Raw genomic sequence first — 22,427 nt, forward strand, 5'->3', positions numbered from 1 at the left:
TAAATTTGTCAAACTGTAAGGCACATAAATGACATGAAATATAATCATTTTTGAATTTGGGACCCTTCAGGGTGCATGTTGATTGAAGAAAAAAGAACCAGATGTTTCTTCAGCAGGACTCATAGAGGCAATCTTAAATATTCTTCAATCCCTGACACTTCTGACCATTTCCCAAAGAAACCAATTCATTAGTTAATTATTGGGTATGCTTATTGGGTAATATATAATTGGCGCAGGGCAAATAGCCTTCAAAGATGGCTGGCTGAGTCTGTAGAATCTGTTTTTGCCAAATTCTTCCCAAGAAAATAGGGGAGGATTAATGAGACCTACCTCATCTACTTTATTTTTAATGATAAAGACCTAAGTGCCTGGAACCTCTCCTTCTTTATAAAGTTAACTTGGCAGGTAGTTTACGGGCAGAAGAATTAGGAGAAAACATGAAAATTATGTTGGGAAATAAGAGTTACCTACCCAGTTCCTCCTGAAAAAAACACAAACATGAAGTTGGATTTATATTTCCATTTTTGAGATGTGCAAAGGTGGGTTGAGCAGAACATCTTTCATTCCCATTCTAAGGCTTTTTTAATCAAAAAAATCAAAAGAATCAGTGCTGAAAATTCCCTCATATTTTGTTAGCTTACCATCATCCCAGTATAACAAAAACAACAATCAATACATATCAAGCATTTCCTATGTGCTTAACACATATCATCTCATTTAATCTTTATAGCAAATATCAATCATGTTCAATATTACTATCTTTCATTATCCCTATTTTGAAGGCGAGAGAGAGTGAAAGCATGGAGAAGTTAAGTCCTATATAGGGTTGCCAGATAAGTTACAAGTTGCCCAGTTAAATTTGAATTTCAGATAAACAATAGATACATTTTTTAAGTGTAAGTATGTCCCAGGAAATATACCAAATATACTACTATACTAAAAAATATATATCCATTGTTTATCTGAAATTCAAATTTAACTGAGCATCCAGAATTTTTTTTTTTACTAAATTTGGCTAGTCGTTGGCAGAGCCAAGCAGATCTTTCTGATTCCCAAGCTAAAACTCTTAACCACTACACTAAACTGCCTCTTTCCATAAAAATAAAGTTTGAAAACTGCAAATTTAGAAAAGGCTATTACTTATTTAGACAAACTAGCAGTGAAAGTGGAACAAATTAAGCTAATTTATAGAAGGGATGTGACAGGCATTTCTTTTGTCTGGGTAGTCCTGGAACAAGGTGTGGAGAAGCAGGAATCAGCGGAAGAGTCAAAGAGCAGGGTGGGGAGATGTTTGCCTGCCTGCTAAGAGGGATTGAGTGCTTGTCATGAAGTCAACACAGTGACAGAACTATTATGGCTGTCAGCACTTCCAGAGGACTATCAATTGCAGATTTGCTCTGAGTAGAATGGGGAGTGCTGGGACCTCTTTCCTTACCTCTACCTGTCTTTACCTGGACCAGTCCCCTCCAGTTAATACCTTTGAATTTAGCTCCCAAAACGCTACACAGAGGACTATGGTGATGTAGTTAAGTGTAAAGGCTCCTGTGTCTGAGTGCTTGATTTTATTTCCTAGCTCTACCGTTTCTCTGTATCTCAATCTCCCTCTGCAAAAAAGTGAAATAATAGTACCTAGCTCTATAGACTTTGTTTACGTGAGTTTACGTGAGTTAATACATGTGATAACAACAATAATAATCAACATTCAGCAAATATTTTCTACATGCCAGTCACTCATCTAAGTGAATTACTTAATCCTTAAATCCTTAAGTGAATCACTTAATCCTTAAAACCACATTAGGAGATTTGTTTTATTATTATCATCCCCCACTTTGTGAATGAAGGAACTGAGGTATAGATTAAGTAACTAACCCAAGGTCACATAGTCAGCAAAAAAGGAAGGTTTTGAATTCAGACAGGTCGGAATCTGTGTCAGTACTCTCAGCCCTTATTCTATACACATGGAACACACTAAGACCAGTGCCTGGCACAGAGCCAGCCTACACTGCCTGTGAGCTAGTACTATAAATTGTCAAGAGAGGTTTGGGCATTGCTCTAATTATCTGCTTTGGCCATAATACAGATTAATACCCACCACCAAGTTGTCCCATGCTCTTCTCCATCCAAGGCAACTCCCAGGCTTCTGGGAGGTACCCAGATTTCTCTGACTCTCTCAACCCCACATCCATTCAGTCACCAGCTCCTACAGAAACCACAGCACTTCTCTTGCCCATCCCCATTGCCTCAACCTCCGTTCTAGCCTGAATTACTTCTCTCTGGCACTCGTACAATATAATGCTTGAAGAAATCTCCATTTCTGCTTGACCTGTTCCAATCTTTCCTACACTTTGTCACCAGGGACAGCTTTCTAAATTAGAAATCTGACTATATGTTCTGCTGCTAAAGTCCTTCTATGATTCTCCAATGGCTTCAAGAAAATACCCAAGCTCAAGCTCTTAGCCCTATAATGCAAATTCCATGACCTGCCCACTCATCTCTAGCTAGTTTCAGTATGGTCCCCATCTTTTATTTCTACACTATTCTTTCATTTCCCTTAATATGCCATGTTCCTTCATTCTTTCATGCCATTATGATGCTATTTCTTCCTCTTGGAATGTCTTTCCCTTTTGTTCTGCCTGTTAAACCCCTATTCATCCATTGAGACGCTGGCTAAGGACCATGTAGTCTGAGAACCCTTCTCTGATACCCTCTATTTCACTTGGAGGATCTTAGTTTCTTTGCTTCTTTTCCCACTAGTCATGAGTATCTTAAAGACAAGGCCTTTATTTATCTTCGTATCTCCAGCTCTGACCAGACAAGTTTGTTAAATGAAGAGTGAATATTTTACTGACACAGCCTCAATAGCTATCTGACCTCAAAACGATATAACAACCCTCAATAGCAAGAAATGTAAGGGAATTATAAGATCGTAAGATTAAACTATTGTCTTTCAAGGAATAATGCCCATGAAGGATAAGATTCTGCATCATTTTCCTATGGTTAAAGAATGATCAAACTACCTAAAAATATATACCTTTTATATCGATAAGGTCCTAGTACCAAAAATGCAGGGCCTAAAACTGATATATCAAAGCACATAAATATTTATAAGAGTTCTGTAAAAAATCAGAAACAGCTGGTTAATTCTAAAGCTTAAAAGGCACAACTATAAATGTTTTTCACAAAGGAACTATATACAAGGGAAAGAATTCAGCCAACTCTTATGGAAGAGTGAGGTCACTAACTAGCTACTGGCTACTCTCTAAGAGTGAGGTCACTAACTGGCTACTCTCTTTGAGAGACATTTTAGTGTTTTCGGGGTGTGGTCAATAAAAAAACTTGACTAAGATTAGAAAACTGGACATGCACAGTTTCTTAAGGATATTTCTCCTTTCTTTTTGGTGCCAACCATTTAGAGATGCATTATGATTAAGTTATAATTGCTTATTTCCCCTGTCTAAACAAGGCAGGTGTTTCCTTAATATTGCATATTAATTCTAATTCCATTGATTGCCTTACAAGTAAGATTTGGCCCTAATATTAAAATGGCAGGTAAAAATTTAAAGTTGATTGCCAATTTTAAAAACATTATTGGCTTATTATTATTAAAAATTAAATTTCAGAGTTACATGAAGTTTTCATTCTTGAAATCCTAGCCTCGGTAGCTAACGCAAGTTTATAAGAAAAGAAGGATTAGAAAGAGAGCTAGGAGTTCAAAATCTAGTTTCAGTCTCTCATCTGGCTACAAACATGATTCTGTCTTACCTTCTCTTTGTCCTACCTGTGGACCCTGTACACTTGTGGCTTTGAGGAATAGTTTCATACCATGTAGAAATTCCACTATCGGTTCCTTTACCACTCTCCTGCTTGGATTCAACTGTTTCTACCCTGGTTACCTACATAAATTCGGTGAGAAAGATGATTGGGAACATTTTGCTTCGAGTAAACAAAGGGTATCAGGTATGAGGACTTTATGACTCCTTAAACTTTCCAGACTTGTTCATTTTTGTAATGGCATTTGAGGAAAAGGTCACAAATACCTTTCAAAATTGTGAGGAGACTTAGAAATGATGGGAAAAGATAGCACCAGACAAGTATGGGCTTGAGAGTTCATATTTTTAGGATAAGTGAGGAAGGCACTTACTGTTGGCTAGAACTTATTGCCCTTACCTCATGGGCAGTGGTGGGGTAGGTAGATAAAGAAGTGAGAGAGCCATAGCAAGGTTGAGTCAAAGGGCTCAAAAACTGTTCTTGGAGAAGTCAAATGTACTCAAGTCAGAAGATGGATGATATGCTTTTGCTGTTTCTTTGATAGAGGAACCAAAGGCTAATCTGGCCAGATAACTCGCTATCCTGTAACGTGGGTGGGTCATATGGTTCCTTGGAATGCTCTTTGGTTCTTTTAATGGATCCCAATTGCACATTAATTGCTATGTAAAGAAATAGGGTTTTCCTAACCATTTTCTCCCACCCCAATCCTGTTCCTTTACTTTTTCAGCACTTTTCCAAATTTGTAATTTTATGTTGATGGCAGCCCACTAATTGTTTATATTCTCTTATGAAACTGTAGGCTCCGTAAACACAGAGATCCCTGAATATCTAAAGCATAGTCTCATCTAAAGGATACAGTAGAAAGCCAATAAGTGTTTGATGATGATATACCTAAATTAATCATTTCATCAAAAATGCTTAAGAAACCATGGTTCTATTCTAACAGAGTCCAGTTGCTGGTACCTAGGACTGGGTGCTCCAGAAATGTTGAATGGTAACTAGAGCCTATTGGAGATGCCATATGAGACACATTACAGGTACAAGCCCTGGCTTCAGCATGTTAGTGATCTAAAAAGACCCAGGACAAACTAATTTCACATGAATGTGTGCTTAGCATAAATTAAATCCGTTGTGCTTCTGCATTGTTTGAGGAAAGTGTGAGAACTACGTCTCATTGATCTCCATGATCTCTAAATCCCTTGTGACTGGGGCTGCAGCCACAAATTATTCTTTTCCCTAGTGTTTCTCATGTTTTTCAATATGAGTGTATGAAAAGGTCTGAGCATCAAACAAAGCCCAACTTCACAATGTCCTGTAGATTTAAAAAAAAAATTAGTCCTATTCTATTACAACCAGGAATGGGAAGCAGCTATTAAATCATTCCCTTAAGGTATTTTTATTTTGTTGACTCATGAGAGTTGGCTCTGGCTCCTCCAAAGCATTCTGAAGCCATATTTGGAGAACTTTGAGTTGGTGAATTTACTTATGTGCAGAAAATATTGAGATATTTTTTACATTCTTTGCTAAATCATTTTGGTTTTCTTAAACAATTGGTATTCCTCCTACTTTTTCTTGCATTTATTCATATAACTAAATAAAGACTTAGCTGCATTTGTCAGTGAACTGAAACCAACATCATACTTGTCTTTTAAAAAATCATAACTTTCCATCCCAACTCTAATCTCCTAATGAGACATTTTGAGAGCAAATAATTGCCACAGTTATGTTATTTAAAGATGTTGGAATTCCCACAAGAAAACTGTTACATAAATAAAAAATGATGTCATTTATATTAACAATTAATAACATGATGACAATAAAGATGAATATTCATTTCTGGAACACAAAAACCCTAACAGGTTTCAAAACTTGGATATTCCCAAGTCATATTGAGTAATACCTATGCAAACTTGTTAACATATTAAATTAGCCTGGAAATCTTGTAAGCAGAAAAGAAAATCTGCCCTTCTGAGCTTTCTGCTATTTCCTGCCTCTCGTCAGACTGGAAATGTTTGAGGACTGCCTTTCTCCTGGTATTTCAACGTGCTGGCTTCTGGTCCCAGATGGAACCAAGAAAAGCAGAGGAGTGTGAAAAATAAAAATATTTTCAGTGTTGTTAACCCAACCTTTTAAAGCCTTGAGAGATTTCCTTTGGATTGGTGAAAGAAATGATTAGAATTTAGGGGTGCTGCTTTCTTCCCCAGGCCAGATAACACATGTTCTCATGTTTCTAATGTCATAAAATATACTTTAAACTAACTAAAAGCCAGATTGTCTACAGGTTCAGCTGAGCAATTTGGCTTTTTAAAAAAATTATTATTTTTTAAGCCAGGATTCTCCAGTGTACATAGAATTTCTAAAAATGTCTAGTCCTGATATGTTTTTAATGACTTCTTCCATTGGAAGCCCAAGGATGAGCTCTCCTGGTGGCCTGTGAAGACCCATGCTCATCCAACATCTTGTAGCAGGCTCCTTTCACAACAGAAAAAAAGCTATGGAGACAATAGTTCTAGCTAAAATATAAGAAAATTACAAAGAGACTTGAGCCAGTTCTTAACCACAAAATAGATTAAGGGTAAAACATTTAGACTTCTTAAACACACACACACACACACACACACACACACACACACACACACACCAATCAAAAAAAAAAAAAACCTCAATTTTCTCCAGAATTTTTATACCAACTTAGACACAGCAGCTCTGTTTACTTGTTTTTCTTGCTAGCTTTTACTCTCTTGAATTGGCTGAGTATTTACCTTGATACTTCTTATTTTATCTGGGGAAATATGATGATATCTTCAAGTACCAGAGGTTATGAAGGGTTTTTTGGTAGATGAGGGATCTAAGCTTTATCAAGTTCTTACTGAATTCCAGGCATTGCCTTGGTCACATTTATGTATTATTTAATTTGGAATAACTTCTAATTTTAGAAATACTACTGCTAACAACATGATAAATTGAATGATGTTCCCAAAGATGCCCACATCCTAATCCTCAGAACCAAAACTTGTGAATGTGCTACCCTATATGCAAAAGGGACTTTGTAGATGGGATTAAGTTGAGGAACGTGAGATGGAGAAATTACTGTGGATAATCTGGGTGAGTCTGACATAATAATAAAGGTCCTTATAAGAGGGAGGCAGGAGAGTCAAAGTCAGAGAGAGAAGATGTCAGGACAGAAGCAGAGATCAGAGGAATGAGATGTATGCTGATGGCCGTAGACAGAGGCAGGGAACACAAGCCAAGGAATGTAGGTGGCCCCTAGAACCTGGACACCTCCAGAAGAACTAACATTTCATTTCAAGCAGAGAGACTGATACTGGATTTCTGATCTCAGAACTATTAAGATAATATATTTGCATTGTTTTAAGCCGCTAAATTTGTGGTCATTTGTTACCACAGAAATAAGAAGGAATACAAACACTTAATAAACACTGCAACATAGACTGAGTTAATCACTTTATATATTAAGCCATTTAACTTTAACAGGTTTTTTGTTTTTGTTTTGACAGGTGAGGAAGCAGACATTGGGGGAAATTCAGAATCCCAGGGCTAATAATAGGTGGTGGTCCTGGGACTCAGGGAGGGTTTGTCTAATATTTGTATTCCCTGTACTCAGTGAAATACCAAGATCAAAACTTTATAAACATGATCTTCTTTAAAACAACAACAACAACAACTATGTGAGGTCAGCATTATTCCCATTTATAGATGGGTAAATCACAGCTTAAAAGATGACATAATGTGCTAAAGGTCATGGAACTAAACACTCAGAGCCAAGATTTGAATCACGCTGTCCATCCTAAATTCATGCGTGTAACCACTACAGGGGATTGAGAGTAAGGCAAACCTCAAAATACCATTGCCTAGTATGTGCCCTGGGTCAAGTTGTTTTTCACTTCAGAAAGCTCCTGGCTTTCTATCTATGGAATAAAGATAATGACTCTTGTTTCATAAGAATTTTGAGCGAATGACATGTAAAACTTTTAGCCTTATGTCTGACACATAGTAACTGCTCAGTGAATGGCAGTTAGGTTTTTGCAAATTGTACAACACTGGAGACCTTCTCCCTCTGCTACGTCATCTACAAAATTTCACGCTCCGCTTCCCACAGAGTTTTGTCGCAGGGAGGAGAGAGCTGTCCAGCCGGTAACTACATTTCTTAGCCTCACTTGTTTTGAGGTATGGCTGCGTGCTAATTCTTGCCAAAGCAATGTGAATGGAAATGATTTGTGTCAGGCCAAAGACTTTGCATGCGATCAGGGCTTATCCATTTTCTTTTCCCCACCGTTGGCTGCATAGGACTATGAGATACTGAAAGAGAGAGGAGCCACAAGACAGAAGGGAATAGATACCTGAATCACCATGTGGAGGAAAGCTTTGTGGTTTATGGAATAAACTCTTCTTTTGTATGCCTATGGAAATTTTAGATTCGTTTGCTATCACAGTTGGTGTTAGACTGAGTAATAAACACATGCACACATTTTGTTCTTTCTTTAGCACTTTGCCTCTCCCGAGAAGTGCTCTACTCAAACTTTCCCCCTTTGGGTATCATCTGGGTATCGTTTAATGTTGTTGCAATTATGTTATAGACTCCGCAGTTCACATTGAAATTTCATCAGTGTTATTCTTTATAGGGACTTTCTTCTGCTCCAGAGTAAAATCCAGGAGCATGCATTGTGTTTATTTGTCATGACTTCCTAGTCTCCTTAAATTAGGAATGACTCCTCAGCCTTTCTTATCTTTCTTGACCTAGTTATTTTTGAAGAGTACAGTCCAGTTACTTCTTAGAATATGTCTCTCCATTTAGACTTATTTATTGCTTTCCATGGTTAGATTCACATAATGTGTTTTGGTCAGGAATACCACAATAATGATGCGCTAGTCTTCTCTGTGTTAGGAGGCACATCATATCGGATTGTTTTAATATTGATGATGTTAAGTTTGATTATCTCATTCAGCTAGAATCTGCTGGGGTTCTCAAATGTAAAGTTAACATTTTTCCAAGTGATATCAGCTTAAAAATAAATATTTCGTATAAATCATTTTAAAACCATAAACAAAAGCATAGATATTTTAACATTTGAAATGTGAATATTAAATGTAATATGTACTAAATAATTTACATTAGGACACTAAGATATCAACTGGTCAAACTTTGAAATTCATAAATATAAGATAAATGTGCCATTGGAGATTCTAACACCACAGCTAATATTTCTCAGTAATTTTCATAGACTCTCAAATCGAAAAAGAGAAATAAGCCTATTGCTTTTATAGTGTTTGCCTTTGCCTAGGCTCCCTAGAAAGCAGAATGTGAGGCAAGAATTAAGTGCCAATACTTTATTTAAAGCTTCAAACCCAGGGAAATGAGAATGAGAAAGAGGCAGGCTAGGACAGGAAGCAACGTGATGTGGTACATTACTGCTCAGCCTGGGCTTCGTGATGAGCTGCTATGACCTAGAAGATCACTTAGGGGATTTGTCTGCTCAATAGGACACGTGATACTTCTCTGGACAAAATGCATGACAAAATCTCAGAGCAGTTCATGGGTTGGATAAAAGACAGACAATACCTACCCAGCTTTCTACCTCCTGACCTATCAGTTAGAGTTCACACATGAGACGTTAACATCTAGGTTGTAATATCATCTGGCCCATGTGACACAACCTCCATATAATCCAGAATCAATGGGCTAGCCAGAAACTCTGTGCATGAGGCTGGTTGCCTTGACTGAGGGACACAGAGGAGAGGGAGACGGACAGACAGACAGATGGATACTCTCAGCTCAAGTGACTGGCTAGACCCAGGCAGTAAAACCACATAGACAGAACATACTGGCCAGGCATGATCAAAATCAGAAGGGATACATAACTATTTTTAAAATTGTTTTGAGTATAGTTGACATACAATGTTACATTAATCTTGGGTGTACAACATAGTGATTCGACTTCTCTATATATTATTCTGTGCTCACCACAAGTGTAGCTACCATCTGTCACCATACAACACTATTAAGTATCATTGACTATGTTCCCTATGCTGTGCCTTTTATTCCCGTGACTTATTCATTTCATAATGGGAAGCCTGTATCTCCCACTCCAGAAGGCACACATATCTTTTCTTGTTCGATACAGTATGTTTCTTCTCTGAGTTTTCTTAACTTTTCGTCAATGCATGGCTGAGTGTTTTAAAGTGATAAAAGCATCTTTTTTTGAAATTCTAAAATAGACAACGGACCCAAGTGGGCCTATCAGGTGTTGTAGCAGTTAATGAAGATTTGGCCCTTAATATCATGATTCGACAAAGATAAAGAACAATGCATAAGCTGAGCATGTGATTTTTTGCTTTTAAATATTTTAAAGAAGAGTGTGGGGGAAGTGCTCCTCTCTTTCAGTGACAAAAGAGAATCATTGTGGAGAATTGTAATGTCTTAATTAAAGTTCATAATAATTTGCACAAATACAAGAGCTCAAAGAAGAAAAAGTAATAGAATGTGTCAGGACATTGGTAATAGGTTAAGGAAATTTTCAGTTTTAATAAAGTGAGAATGGCTGAATTGGATACAGTAGTTCAAGATGAAAGACTTAGCTAGTTAGGTTTTTGTATGGAAAAATAAGCATGGGTATTTTAGAATACATTTCTCCAAGAATGTTTCCATTGCAGAGAACTGAGTTAGATGAGATGAGAGGCCTCCACCATCAAATAGAGTCTTGAGACATTTAGAGAATGGAAGAAACAATGCAGAGACACACTGCTTTGATCTAAGTGTCCAGAATGCAACTCATGTGTTTTGTGGCATTTCCAGGTCAATGTTGGCTGTTGACAACATTATGTAATGGGAGGGAGAGAAGAAGGATGTGTGAGTGATGGAAAGACACATATATGTAGATATTAAATTCATTCTTTTTTCAGGGAACTGGTCCCAAAATATTGATTTCATGTCCTCCATGAAGAGAATCAATTAATTAAATAGGCAGTAAAGAATGAATGAAATTCTTCCCTTGAGGAGAAAGGTTTGATTAAGCAGTTAAGTAAAAAAGAAGCATATGGAATATTTTGGCTTACATTTTGTAACTTCTGGAACAAAAACAAAGGTCCACTTGTTTAAGATCTCCAACAAAATAATTCTAAATATGACATTTAAAAATAAACACAATAAAAATTCAATCCTCCACCAAGACAATTAGAGTAATTATTTTACTGCTGTTAGTATTAACTATTAATGACATTTCTTTCACGGTGAGTCTTGTTTAGCTACAGTGGGTTTTGTAAGAGGAAAAACAGTAGCTTCTTTTGGGTGGTAGCAGAGATGAAAGAATATATAAAATTTTTAAAGTGTGTAATTAATTATTTTGAAAAATACTTAAGGATTATGAATTATCTGAAAGAAACATATCTGTTACAAGACCCCAAACATTATGTAATTGTATATCTATAAATATTATTTCAATAATCACTTTGCTTATGGTGCCAGTTATTTGTGTTGAACCATAGCTCAGAAATGGAAAAGTCACTCAGTAAGAGTGACATCATGGGGCTTCCATATTCTTTCTCAATGACTTCCAGATCAAATTTTCTCAGTGTATAAGTGAAAAGATGATGTTTCTAACAGTCAGCCCCGCAGACTCGACCTGGGATCTGAAAATCCAGCTGTGTTCACTTTGCTTCTTACACCATCCCTGTAATGAACATGTACATGGCTGACAACTGTGTTGATGGTGTGTGAGGTTGAATATAATCTAGCTTGTCTCTTCTGTGAAGGATTTTCTGGCTCTGCCAGCCTAAGAAGAGTAAAGAAAAATGAGTATTTGGGGTCATTGTTTTTATGTTTGTTTGTATATTTTGGGAGGGATTAGGAAAGTGAGGGGATAGGACTTGAAAGCATGAAGCACAAAATTATTGAATAAGAAAATTGTACTTTTATAGCGACACTCTGAATTGTTCTTCACATAATATATTCCCTATGAAGGGATGGTAATTGAGGCTCTATGCACCTCACCAAAGAACAGCCCACACACTTGTCACTGCTGTGATAAAGAGATGATTTCTGTGGGCAGCAAAATATTTAAGAGTTTAATTCTCATCTGATGTCACAAAATGCAAGTAATTCAAAATCATCACTGTGCTAGGAGAACAAGTTTTATATCATTTGAAATTCCTATTTTTTAGAACATTTTACCTGTCATTATTGTAATCATACAACTCTCACCTGCCCTGAGCCTTCTATAATCAAGCCCATTGTCTATCCAGAATCTTTTTCTCAAGTATTTTTACCCCTTTCCCACTTCCTTTCTCTCACCACAAAAATCTGCCTGTTACTTTTCTCTTATTCACTCCACCACACCAAGACATTCAAGAGAGGTATAAATATGAGGGACTTTGAAAGTAGAGTTTTAAGGAGCTCACATGTAAGCACGATGCACAAACGTAAGAGTCAAGAATGCATAAGTCTATGTAAGTATGTGTACTGATAGACCGTAAATGCCCAGAGATCCAAGGATAGATGGGACGATGAGAAGATGGGAAGGAGATTAGAGGCATGACTGCAGTGACAGTCCAGGAGCTAGGTCTGAAAGGAGCTCAAACAGGCATTCCCACTAATTGTAATTCCTCCCACTTCCCTACCTCTTTACTCTTTCAGGTCTCAGCTCAAATGCCCAGAAATACAGGCGCTCCTTAGCACTGTTATTCTCCATCCTTTGGCTATTTACTTCCTTCCCAGTCACTTTGCACACTCTGTAATTGTCTTCGCTGTTAATTTAATTTGTATATATCATTCTACTAGATTGCAAGATCCTTGAGGTTAGGGACTACGAAAAAAGGATCTCAATATGTATTTTAAAGAAAGGAATAAAATGGAATATTGCATAGGTAAGAGATGAGAAGGCTTTGAATGGTGGCCAAAATAAACAGGGCATTTTAATGAAGGGAAAGAACATATCCTACAATCAGAAGCTGAGATTTTTGTTATAAAATTACGTGTCGCCATGATCTGAGCACCAGTAGACACAGGAGCTAGTTTGAACTTCCCCACCGACTGACTGGGGAGCAGTGTCTGAACAGATTTCCTTGAGAGGTTTGCAACGTTAGGAAGAACTGGCAGTCAGTTATTTGGTGGTTATCGAGACAGGAAAAACACATTTTAAACTGTATAAATCATCCATCCTTAGAGAGTGAGAGGGTTTTCTTTGGGTGTGGAAGCTGGTGCAGGTTATTTGATTTATTGGTAGATGAAACGTTCTGGCAGATGGAGCGCTCCGCACAGGAGAGCCTCTAGGAGAGAAGAGAATTGGCCACTCTGTGCTCAGACTGTCACAGGCTCTTCTTCAAACACTTGAGTCACTCAACCTCCAAGGAAATTGGGGCACTAACCATTTGAATTATGAAATTCTATTTTTAAATACATAGGCTTATAAAACCTCTTTGTGACATTTTGTCTTCACCACACTTGAAACATAGTGTAGTTGATACAATATGGAGTTTGGTGACTAAAACCCAAGTCTGGATCCTGGCTCTGACAATTGCTGGCTGCAAGACCTTATGCAATCACTTCATTTCTCATGAGATAGAGTTTCTCTATCTGTAACACAAGGTTAACACTAATTGAGTTGTAAAAATAAAACAAATGTGAATGTATTTTTCCAACTCTAAGATTATAAACACATTTTAATAATTATTATGTGTATTAACACAGAAATGAATGCTTCTTCATAGAGCTTAGCTCAGTTGACCATCTTTTCTTATAGTGTGGTCTTTAAGGATGTAGGTTCTGAAGTCGGGCTACCAGGGTTAGAAACCTTAACTTTTCAGTGCCTCAAACTTTTCATCTATAGAATGGGTGTAAAGATAGGGTCTACTGCATATTATTGTCTTGAAGAGAAAATGAGATAATCTACATAAAGCACTTAGCACAGTGCCTGGGACATAGAAGGAGCTCAATGCATGTTAGGTATTATTTTTACTCTGTGTTCACTTTAGGATGGCCCTCGAGATTTCTTTCAAGTCCAGGTGCACTTATACAACATTACCACTAGATGGCAGATGCACCATTTTTATTGCTCAGAGTGGTTCCCAGCAGCACTTCGCCCTTTGCCTCCTCCTGGCATTCAAGGATCTGGGGGAACCTCAGAAATAGCACGTTGAATAAAGCAATAACACCCTTTTAAAGGAATAAGTCATTTATAAATAATGTCTATTAGGAAGTTTTTGTGTTGTAATCATTCAGGATAACAATCAACAATCAAAAGAAAAAGGAGATATATATCTATATATAGATATATCTATATATAGATATATATCTCCCAGTCGTTTATACTCCCCTAACAATCTCCAAAAGGAAGGGAGGTAAAAGCATTTCTTGAGAGTTTGCAGTGTACGTTAGATGTTAGAACTGGTTTGTGGGTTTGAGGAAAAGAGAAAGATACTGAGCTAGACAATATGGTGTTCTTGTCCTCATGCAGCTCACAGTCTAGGAAGAAAGAAACATTGATATGATATGATGATATGATATGATATACACATAATGATATGATATGACATATAATGATATTACATGATAAAATGATATCAATGATAATACTTCATGGTTGATCCTGGTTCCCAACTATTAACCTATTGTTTAGGAGAGCTCAAGTAACTGAGAGACTCAGGGTAGTATTTGCAAGAAGGAAACACTGGAATCAGGTCTTGAGAGTGATGAAGGGTATAGAAAATGAAAAGAGGAAAGTGGCTTTTCAGCTTCCCTCTCCCCCAAATGGTGCAATTGGGGGACACAGAACATGCGGGGCCCTAAATGTTATGTAAGGACTAGTAGAGAGTCTTAGGAGGAAGGTCCCAAGTCCAAATTAGTATTGAAAAGTAACTTTCACCAAAAAGCTAAATTGTATGGAGACAGGAGACTTGGATAAATGCTAGTCTGTTTCGTTGTAACCATGTATTTTTATCTCCTCCCCTTCCTCCATCCGCAGTTTTAGAAAAGAGCGTCGCTAACACTAATAACTTTTTGCCAAGTACTCTGTTTTGAACCCAGGGATAAATCTCCACTAGCTGGTTAGGCCACAGACAGTTTGGCCCTAGAAGCCTTTTGGAGCCTTGGGGTAAGTTCCGTGGAATGACTTTCCATGCTTTTCGTCCCTGTCATCCATTCACATAGGGTCTTGGGAGCCATAGTCAGTATTTTGGAATTTATTCTAAGAGCAATGAGAACCTATTGCAGATTTCTAATGCGGGAGGGGGTGCTGAAAAGGACTCGGGCTGAAATGAGGCCAGCTGATCAGAGGGTACCTAGAGTGAGTGCCACAGCCTGGAAGAGAGACAACGGTGGCTTCAGCTTAATGCCAGTAGTAGAATTGGAGAGAATGGACAAATGTGTGATATGTTTAGTAGGTGAAATACCAAATTTGGCAACCTTAGTGCTGTGAGTTTTCCAAAAGGCCCTCTACTGCACATTTAATTTCAGCTTGTCTCTCTATTGCTAGATTCTTTACATCAGAGCTGTAGCAGAAAAGGACAAACCTCAAATCTGCAAACACAGACATATTTTTACAGGCTCCTGATGTGGGTCTTCATTTCATAATTTAATTGCCTTAGAATATTGCCAAAGCTGCAGCTCTTCCACTGCATTAGTGAGGAAGGGCTAGGCTACATGGGGCTCCTGGTGACCTCTCAGTGCCGAGCCTCACATGCATGTGCACATGCATGTATGTGTACTTCCGGGCCATCCTCTATGTGAGCGACTGAGAGGCTCAACTCAACATGGTCAATCAGAAAACCAGCCTGACAGAGGCTCAGCCATCTTCTAGCTGCTCCCCTGGAACACAAGCCTTCCTGAGTTGCCAGTATAGGAAGAGAATTGAGAATCCCACTTGCAGCTTTCCCTGCGGCAGCTGACTGACATGCCATTTCCACACACGTTTCATTGGATTAGTAGCAGTGGCCCCACCTAACTGCAAGAGGGTAAATGGAATATTGAGGCAGTTTCTGCCACACACACAGTGACCAATTTTCATATACAGACATTTCAAAAAATAATATTCCTCTGAGATGCTGCACCTGGATGAGGAGGAGAGCGTAACTAACCCATAGTGAGAGGGGGAGCACTGGCTTATCAGCTAGGCTCATTCATTGACTAAGGAACGTTTTCCTTCAGATACACAAGATTTAAATTGGGCTTCAACATTACAAACAGTTCAGTCAGGGACCTTCAGGTTTGTAGAAATGAGCACATTGAAAAAAATGGGAAGTCGAAGTCGGTTGTGCTGCCTTGTTGTTCCGAGAGCGTGGAGCTTGCCTTTTCAAGCTGTGTGAGGTCGGTGGCTTCCTCGTTCTGTTCTTCCATTCCTAGATCTTCACTGAAACGGAGCTTTTCTAATTGAGGTGTCAACCATCAGTCAGATTGACAGCTCAAGCCCCTTCTCAAGGCTGGGCTGTTGAGTGGAAAAGGATTTAAACTGACATTAACACCAACTTGAGCCATGCACACCTCTGCAAGGTAGACTCCTCCATCCTGGAATCCCCCGGTGTCCTTCAGAGTCCCTGATAGAGTCCCGCCTTCCACTCCTTGAGTCATTCATTACTTGCTACATACCCAGACTAGCTGGAGAGACATTTTTCTCATCCTCCTTGGTTTAGTTCTGAACGACAAGCAATACAAATGGAATCAAAGTTCTGTCTTCCTGTGTGACTGGTTTCTACCCCAGAAGAAAGTATTTTTAAGGCTAGCAGGGTACCGTTCACAGTGGTCTCAGCTTGGGAGGCTACCGTGCTGTTTTCTTTGCCTCTCCCTTCCCTTAGGCAGAGAATTTCCCTGTATTACTACCTCTGGAAACTCTTAGGTTACAAATACAAAAGGTGATTGTTTTTGAGATCAAGTCTACATAACTAGGAATTAATAAGATAATTTGTGAAAGATCTGTGTGTATATACATATAGATGTATACTATATTCTCCTTCACTTCAAAATGCTATTGCCTGTCACAGTAAAATGACAAAAACATATTCTGTAAAAATATTTCAGTCTGGGTGGTCACAGTTTAAGCGACTATGGCAAGTTACTTCTATGATTTATTTTTTCCCTTTGGAAAATGGAGTTTCTCCAAATGCAAATGACCAATACCAAGCACCACCTAGATCACTGAGTTGTTTCATAATAAAGTAATGTATGTGGAAGCCCTCTAAAAATCTTTAAACCACCATACAAACATCAAGTATTCCTATCATTAATGCTTCCTTTTTTCTATTGCAAGGATGACTGATATAAGGGACTTCCAAAAATAATTTTCCCTCTCAGGAAATGATGCTACCCACGTTCCACCAAAAATATTAATGGAAAGACAACAAGCAATCACTATTGAGCAAGATTTTCACGTTGAAGTAAGTGCTGTTGCCTTGCAAGCGTGGGAATGCGCAGAACTACATCACCCCTGCCTCCTTCAAAACTCTCTTTGAATTAGTTCTGCATGCTCTTCACTTATAAAGTCCCTTCAAAATAAATTAAAACAAATCTTTTCAGTGCGGAATGAGGTGTGGGCACCCTGTTTTGCATATGGTTATAGTATCGCTGATGGAGCAGAACCAGAGTCTATTTCAATACAAGAAATGAACAGAGAGCTTTAGGGGGCCACTTGTTAGACTGGATCAGGAGACACTTTCTCTGGAAATACAGTGCTCATCATCCTTGAAATATAAACTATCTATTTATATCTCAAATAATGATGGTTTGAAGTGTTATTATGAAAGGAAAGACACAGATTTCCTATAAATGTGTTTTTCTTGTGATAATATGTGAAATTACATTCCATGCTAAATCGCTTGAGGCAAGCAAGGTTTAATATGTATCTAAATAATTAAGCTAATTGTGTAAAAATATATTTGCAGAATTCGCCAAATGTGTTAATACATTTCACATCATGTTTACCCATTTTACATGACTAAAGTTTGCTTTGTGAAATGTTCTCCAAAATACCGAAAGGCCTTAGAGCCTTCACAATTGTTATCAACATTCAGTGCTCTCTGGGGAGGAAAAAGAGGTGCAAAGAGTCACATCTTGAGAAATGGTATACTGTCTTTTCCTTTCCTCCATTCTGCATGTTTCTCTCCCTTCTTTTCTACTGAATTTCAAAATCATACCTTTAAGGGCATACTTTGGGATATTCGTGTCATATTTCTAAAAGGCATTGTAGAAACAAAAAGACACATTTTCACAGGTTGATGTTCCCATCTCAATTAATTTTGCAGGACCGAGAGTCTGCAGTTTGCCAACAGATCCCCATTCCAATGTGTGGGCTGAGCTGATGTCACATGACCTTTTCAATCTTTCCCACGTGTAAATTGCACAGAATGCTGGGTGTGGAGCAAGAGTGCTGCCATGGAAAGAAGAAGAAAAATTTTTACTGCTTCTCATCACTTCTTAGAATGAGTATATATTATATTTTGGTGTACGAAAGAGTGATGTGGGTCAGGCCATGTTTTGGCATGTGAACATCTTGTGAATGCCAAATGACTCAGTTTTTTGACTGGATGTGTGTTCCTGTTGCTCAGTTAAAAAGTGCTGGTGTGCTGTCAGCACAATTTATAAGATGAATAAGTGGGACTGCATCTCCGGGATGCCGCTCCCACTTTCCCTCTGGGAGTACTCCTCAACCTCATTGAATTTCTGCTCAGCGTTAACTCCTGCCTTGCCTTTCCCCCAACTTCCTCCCTGACTTCCTCTTCTCTACCGCTTATGGGTCTTACGTGTATACTTCCATAGCATTGTCTTGAAAACGTGCGGCATAGATTAATCTCCCCACTCAAGGAGACCACTTGTGGTCTGTTCATTTTGGGTGACCCTAATTTTTCTAGACCAGAACATCCAGGAGATGAGCATAGAGCAGGGTCTCTGGGGGCACACCTCCAGGGGCATAAGACACCTCAAGGACTATGCAAGAAAACGGCCCTCCAATGACCTGCACACAGGTTGTCACGAAATCTTTATGTTCAAGACGAAGGGTGGAGGATTCTCTCCAATGTACTTTTCTCCTCATTTGTATAAATTTGCTTTCAACACTTTTATCTTGTGTTTCTCTCTCAGCTTAGCTTGTATGGCGGTTAAGTTAGCTGCCTAGGGAATGGCATTAATTTTATGGTGGCTCAGAGGCCATTTAGTATAGTATAGTATAGCATAACATTTCACCTGACTCAACACCAGGAGTGCATGAAAATGCAGAGCCATTGACCTAGTAGGTGGAGTGTAAATAGTCCGTCATTCACCTACCACTATCCGCTGCTCCTTGCTCTTATCCACTAGCTTCTTCCACAAACTTTCAGTGTCCTGTGGCTGTGGTTCAATCTTCTCATCAAATAATAAATATTATTTATCTTTTAGGAATCTGTTGGGAATTAGGTATGCATGTAAAACATTTAAAACAGCCCAACAATGGCAAGTAGACCACTACCACCGTTATCGCCATCACCATCATCATCATCATCATCATCATCATCATCATCATCATCACCATCATTGTTATCATTCGCTCAGCCACTGATAGCTGCCTCTTGTGCTGGAGAATAACATTCACTTGGATATTATTCTCTGGCTCACCCTCAGCACTCTCCCTAGAGCTGTGCTGTACGCTACAGTAGCCACTAGTCACAGGAACTACCAAGAACTTGAGATGTAGCTATTTTAAACTGAGGTATGCCGTAGGAATAAAATACATGCAGCAGAAAGTATGGGGAATAGCTCATTAATAATCTTTATACTGATTACATGGTAAAATGGCAATATCCTTAATATAGTGGATTGCATAAAATATATAAAACTATTGCCCTCGATTCTTTCTACTTTTTAAAATGTACCTACTAGAAAATTCAAAATTGTGTCTGTGGCTCGCATTTGTGGCTCATGATACAGTTCTATGGGACAGAGTTGCCCTAGGTTATAATTCCTCTGGCTTTTCCTTCAGGAAGCCCACATCTAGACCATGAGCAAAAGACAGACACTCCTGCTTTCGATTACGGATTTGCGGGCCCAGGTTGCCCAGGGCAGTTAGGCCCAGGCTGCCCTGCCAAGAGGGAGTAACAGGAGAAAAACTGATGGGTGTGCAAGTTACAAGTCGGTTACTAAGGGCCTAAGTGGAGCCCTCAGGAAAGAGTTATTGCCTCTTAAATAGCACCTTACTCTCCGGGAGTGAATGAAAGGAGGAGCTCTTTCTGTTAAAGTCATTTAAGATCCTTTGCTGAAAGGAACCATATGCTACACAATGAAATATATTCCAGGCAAGATGCACATGTTTTGCACAATAAACACGTATGCAAATCTTGCAAAGATTTTTAAGGAGAAAATGTGCTGATATTATTCATATCAATATCATTTAACACATCCTTGTTCTTCTCATCTGAAGTCAAATCCGAATCATTGCCTGCCTCCTCTGCCACAACCCCTGACAGGGAATATTTTATACAAAAGCAATTGAAGATTTTTGTTTTCAGTCAGGAGGAATTTGTTTCTGGTGGCTGAAATTTCAGGCTTCCTAAATCATAAGCTCCTAACAGACTGGCAAATATCCCAGGGGCCTGGCAGCATCTGCAAATGCCTCCTTCCTCCCTGGGACAATCTGGGTGGGAACAGCACTGAGCCCAAATCCCAAGACCTGGAGCTGCGGCCTGCCCTTTTCAAGTCTCAGATCCACAAAGCATTTTCTCTTTAGGACTGTTCTCAGACTCAAAATATTTTGAACACAGAGCTGCAATCCATAATTGGAGCTGGTATTGAAAGGAAATTAGAATGCTCCTTGAATCACAGCCATGCAAGGTTTCTCTCTGCCTAAATGAGCCTCCATTGCAGGTGATAGAGTATGAGAGGCCTTGTGGGGTCCCAATAAAGTTATGCTGGCTGGTCAATAAACATGAAAATGCAGAAATCAGTGCAGTCCTGGGAAACTCCAGTCAGGGAGTAAAAGGTCTCGCCGAGCATGGTGCTATCCCTTTAATTGTCCCCTGCTCCGTCTGTTGCTTCCCATCACACATTCTTCTGAAAAACCATATTGCTACAGATACACATTTAGAATTTGATTACAGAGTCTCATCCATTTACATGTACAAGATAGAGCCTACTGTGACAGATTAATACTCCTAAAGTTTGTACAGGAAGGTTAAATAAAGTGTTACTTTTACGACACAGAATATCTTTATGATGCTTTTGCTAAATCAGAGACCACTTGGTGATACTGCAGATGTGCCAGATACGTATCGCGAGCTGGCAGAGCGCCCCCGATGCTTTACCTATCTATCACACTCCTTACCTTTCTGCACAGGCCGTCCTCACTGCTGTGTGTAATGCAGTATTCTCCAGGCAGCTTTCTTTCCTACACGTTTAGTCAAAGTGAAACAAGTCAAGTCCTGTCATCTGGAGACATTGCAACGTTACTAGAAAGAGTGAGACTGGAAATTTCACATACAGTTCTGTTCTTTCCAACATAGATACCACACACACACACACACACACCCACACACACACACCCCCCACACACACACACACCCACACACACACGCAGAGGCTTGGGGATTGTAAGACCATAGTCAAAGCTCCTACCACATTTTACCTTCTTTTTCTTCTGCCCTTCTTTTCTGGATATCTATCCGCTTTAGTTGCCTTTCCTCCTACTAGGAAATCTGGAACATCCTATGATGATCTTTGGCCACACTGAATTTTCTGCTTCCCTTTCAATTTCCTAATAAAAATCTATGCAGAATCTCCTCTTAATAGGTCAGACTCTATTTTTTTTTCCTTAATGAAATTAAGTATCCTGAAAAACTAGTGTAAAAAGCATGTCTTGGCTTAGCCATAATTTGGCCAGAGTTATGTATCACTAATGCTTGCTGTTGCAATGGGAGAAAGAGAGATGAGCTAAAGAGATCCCCTTCAGGTATCCTATGTATGTTTGAAAAGTATGATAAAAACCTTTTAGGGCCTTGGCCTACTCTATTGATCAAATGGTGTAAATTTCAAGACACGTTGGATGGTTTAAAATCAAAAAGGGTGTTTAAGAGAAGGTCAGATGGTATGGAGTTTGGCAGCTCTTTACTTTGCAACTGAACAATTGAAGGATCTTAAGTATCTCAAGGAAAGGTTACAGCAATGCAAGGAGCACTCTTTTCTGCCAGAGATGTGTCTTCCTAATGCTGAATAAAATTGCTGCTTTGCTAGCACAAAAAAGGGGCAGGGACTTTGGGCATTCCACTGGAGCACTGAGTAGGAGAGATGTTAACATAACATTGCCCTCCCCCATATGGCTGATGTCTCAAGTACACTTATTTTCAGCCAACACTGAACCAGCTTTTCAACCCTTTCTCAGTCCCCAAGGAATTTCCTATGAAACAAGGGAAGTGTCATGACTCAGATGAAGTCTGAGGAGGGAAGTTTAGTCCTCCCGTCAGACATTGCCCGTTGCAACCTACCCCTCCCGACTGGTGCTCAGGAACTCCCTGGGATCACAGCAGAAGCAGGAATATATCACATCCTTATTTCCCATTGGTCTCTCACTGATGCAGTCACTCATCAAAATATTTTAAAATACCAAGAAATTCAGATCATGGTGATGAGCTTCTTTTGTGTTATAGGTTACATTCATAGAGACTAGTAAAGTGGAAAATGATTGTGATTGATTAAA

General features: G+C 38.9%; 1 pseudogene; it reads right to left on the reverse strand.

The window, feature by feature from the left end:
* The window catches only part of LOC117796751, a 119,610-nt pseudogene extending 103,265 nt beyond the window's left edge, over positions 1 to 16,345 (reverse strand).
* Positions 16,346 to 22,427: the final 6,082 nt, after the last annotated feature.

Source organism: Ailuropoda melanoleuca, chromosome 16 (assembly GCF_002007445.2).
Source record: "Ailuropoda melanoleuca isolate Jingjing chromosome 16, ASM200744v2, whole genome shotgun sequence".
Classification (NCBI taxonomy): Eukaryota; Metazoa; Chordata; class Mammalia; order Carnivora; family Ursidae; genus Ailuropoda; species Ailuropoda melanoleuca.